The sequence below is a fragment of the Hylaeus volcanicus genome, chromosome 7 (assembly GCF_026283585.1).
Source record: "Hylaeus volcanicus isolate JK05 chromosome 7, UHH_iyHylVolc1.0_haploid, whole genome shotgun sequence".
Classification (NCBI taxonomy): Eukaryota; Metazoa; Arthropoda; class Insecta; order Hymenoptera; family Colletidae; genus Hylaeus; species Hylaeus volcanicus.
Window position 1 is genome coordinate 7,702,411 of NC_071982.1, and position 4,105 is coordinate 7,706,515.

The 4,105-nt window shown below is 38.9% G+C and overlaps 1 protein-coding gene across 3 annotated transcripts in view; it reads right to left on the reverse strand.

Moving 5' to 3' along the window:
* Positions 1 to 4,105, reverse strand: part of LOC128879306 (ribosomal protein S6 kinase alpha-5-like) — a 42,502-nt gene that overhangs the window by 29,158 nt on the left and 9,239 nt on the right. The window lies entirely within an intron of this gene.

The window sequence follows — 4,105 nt, forward strand, 5'->3', positions numbered from 1 at the left end:
AGAACGCATCTTCCTATAGAGAAAAAAGTTTGTTTCGACAAAAGTACGGGGCTAGTATAATTTTGGTTTCGTTTCTTTTCTTAATTGTTATTGATGTTATCGGTCTCTCATTTACGGCACAATTCGCCACAAATAAAGCACAGTACGGCGCTAGAAAAGAAATACCGAAAACATGAAAAGTGCGGGCTATCAAAAATTTTGTTTTTGTTCTGTTTTCTTGGGTACGCTTTGACTTACGGAGTTGCGGTTTACGGCACAAGCGTGGCACGATGTAGCACAATTGAAAAAAATGAAAAATTCGAAAAGTGCGAGGCTAACTTCGCACGCGTGAAGTTATTTCGGTTCTAGAATTCCCGGATTCGATTTACGACGATTTTCTCTCTGGAAAAAATCGATTACCCGGCGTGAGTTTCGATTACTAACGTCACCGTGCGAAAACAACGTCGCGAAACGCGCGTCCATGCGGTTGCAGTCCCGCTGCGCGGCGAGCGCAGTTTATTTGGATTCGAACAACGCGATTACCACTTGTATGCAGTGGAATTTTAATGCGACTCCCCTTGCGCTACAAGCGATTTAACGACTCATCCTCGTGCGTTGAAAGAGACACGTGGCCGTAGATATATTGTATTTAACGTGTTCGCTGTTTCTTCTCGAAACGGAGAAAGAGAGAGACGGACAAGGGTCACGGTATCGTAAATAAGGTGATCGAAGCGGAGCAGAATTTTGCTGAGAAAATTCCAATAAACACATCGGAACGTGCTCCAAAGGTTGAATTATTATTATTCCCGTGCGACGAGTCTTCGAGCCCGGTTTCCTCGAACAGGAAGGAAACAACGTCCGTACGAAAAACAATTATTCTATGGTCTCGACTTATTTTTCACCGAGGAATCGCTTCCTGGTCGGATGGGATTACGAATCCCACCGCATCCTGTGTATTCGACTGAAACGTACACAATGACGCATCTGAGGAAACCTCCAACGCGTTTCAGTTGTTTTGTTGTTGTTGTTAATTCGCCGAACGGCGGTACTTTGTTCAGAAGTTACGCTTGGATTAATCGATTAGGTTGAATGGAAGATATCGGAGAAAATCATTGAAATAATTTGGAATTTCGACACGAATTTCTCGGTTGCGGCTGAGACGACTTAATAATAGTCTTTCGACCGAGTAAATACACGCTCAGCTTTGTTCCAGTATGTAGCAAGCATGGTGGCACTCGAAATTGCGCAATGGCGTAATCGCGTACACGCTGTCTTTGAACAGCTGCTGGCACGGTGAAATTAAAAACCTTGAACCATGGTCACTCGCGTCTCGGTGAATTTGAAAAGTAGAGCTAACTCGCAAAGTATCTGATATTTTCAGTTATTCTTAAAATGTTTCGTTTTGAACTGAATTTGGGACGTGTTGAGAGTACAATGGGTGTAAAAAGTATTCGTACACCGATCAATAAAAACAACAACAACAACAACAGCAGCAGCAGCAGCAGCAGCAGCAGCAGCAACAGCAACAACTTTATCAACGTATTTTTTATAAACAATGACAATCCAAATATTCTCGGAAATCTCTAGAATAGACAGATTACAAAAAGAATAGCTATTTATGTAAGTTGCGAAATTAACAAGAAAAAACCAATTAATCGATAGAAATGTTGAAGCAATAAGTATTCGCACAACTGTTTAATTCTTAAAACTTGATTTAAAAAAAAAAAAGAAAAGAAGGAATTTACATTAATTTATAAGTATACGTGTAATACTTCCTTCGTGGGATTATCTTTTGACTTAATAATTGTTGTAACTTTTCTAAGCATTAAATTAACTAAATTATTAGTTGTTCTCTATTAGAACCTTTTTTTTTTTAAAGTACTTTACTGGAAATTTGATGTTTTCTAGTTCGTACGAAGCAATAAATTTAATGTGTTTACGTTACAAACTCTACTGTAAATGATCGTAAGATAATTTTGTACGTCATAAGAATCGTACAAATACTTATTGCTTCTATACTTTTACCCACTTCTCGCACTTTTTTTTTGTTCATTTCACAAATTATATTAACTAGTAAATGTTTCGACTATATCTATCTTAGAGACTTCCGAGAATATGTAAAAATATCATTGATTACAAAAAAAAAAAAAAGTTAAGAAACTACAATTTTCACACAAAAGTTTTTTTGGGAGAATTGATGGTTGTACGAATACATTCTACACCCATTGTACATGGGCCATTGCACGCCAAATCGGACGGTTTACAAAATTGTTGTTTTTGATTTTCTTAAATTTTTGGTATTTTGTAGTATCCCTCAAAAGAGGTTTCCTGGTAAATTTTGGAGTTTCTTTTTATCGCTGCTTCAAAAAATATCGAATTTAAAAAAAAAAGACGCCCTTTCTTTGTTTCTTGCTCATAACTTTCTTAATAATGGTCGGGATTCAATTTTCTCTTTTTCAAAATTTTCGTTCTCAGATGGCCTTTGCAAAAAAAAAAAAAAGAAATACAAAAAAGTATTCAAAGTGTTTTTAAAACTGTGCGTATCTTTCGATTTTCTATTTTAAACCGCTTTCAAATCCCTACCCAGAGCAACGAAAAAATATCGAAATCAATTTACAATAATCGAAAAACATGTTGGGAACGAATTACCCTGATTTACGGAGCGAAGGTTAAATTCGAAATAAAATAAAATTGTACCCGTTCGAAATTCTCTCTGTGCGCAAATATTGGGCTGTCTGGAAAGTCCATGCCGATTTTTAGTAGGCGGTACAGGTCTGAATATATCCGAACGGCTGAAAACAAATAACATATGTACATTCCTTAACAGGTGGAAAGGTTGTGGAACAAAATGCTACATATATAATTCAATAAATATACATCAACATTCAAATATGTCTTTGAATTTTTCTTAAAAATAGGCATGAACTTTCCGGGACAACCTAATAGAATCGTCGCATTTAGAAGATATTTTGAGTTCCGAATGAGCTGTCCTACACGGAATCGTAACGGGGGGTCGATAGTTTCCTAAATAAGAAAATAACGATCTAGGTAGTGTACCCGTGCTTCCTGCGTTTACCTGAATGGGGTTCCAACGTGACTCTACACGCGGCCACAGCGTGACTCATTATTCCCTGTAGATAGCACGGTGTTTATACCGAAACACGTTTAACCTTTGTATCTAGCCACGTTGCCCAACGGGGACACGAAAATTCGTCACGTTCACGGTTGGCGTCGAACGTACTCGGCTCAGCTTATGAGTAATTAGCTCTGACCGCTTTACGGTGCTAGGTTTTCTGCTAAACGAGGAACACTGGGTACATTGTCCACGATTACTTTTCGAATCCATTGTTCCCTGATACCCAAATAAAGTAATTCCGCCAAACAATGAGCGAATAGCCATTTTCAAGCCTAAACTTCGCTTCGAAGGTTCGAGGAATGTATTTTCCCGTAGGGTGTGTATTCTCCCTAGATTGCAGTTGTACAGGGTGCCCCAAAAATGTCGGAGGTGATTCGGAGGGGTGATTTGAAACAACTTTTTCCTTAGCGAAAATGTTCTCCGACGCTTCGTTAGGGAGATATTAAGAGAAGAACCCCGACCAATCGGAGCGCGAGTAGTCTACGCCATTGCGGGCGCTCCAACGCTCTGATTGGTCCCAGGTTTTCCGTTAATATCTCCTTAACGATGCCTCGGACAACATTTTCGCTAAGGAAAAAGTTGTTCCAAATCACCCGAACCACCTCTTTCAGGGACCTCCAACATTTTTGGGACGTGCCACCTGATAATCATTACAATACACGATGTATGTAGGATGAATGTTGGTTGTACAGAGTACTAGATTCGAATTTTATAAATAGTCCCAGATCTAAGTCCTTCAGAGATTAACAAGTGCCTTTTCAATCATTTATGACTCTAGTTTAAGTACAAATACAGGCTCGTCTTCAATCTCCACGAAACCATCTCTAGAATGAATTTATACAGGGTGACCCAAAAATGTTGGAGGTCCTTGAAAGGTGTGATCCGGGAGGTGATTTGAAACAACTCTTTCCTTAGCGAAAATGTTCTCCGACGCTTCGTTAGAGAGATATTAAGAGAAGAACCCCGACCAATCGGAGCGCGAGTAGTCTA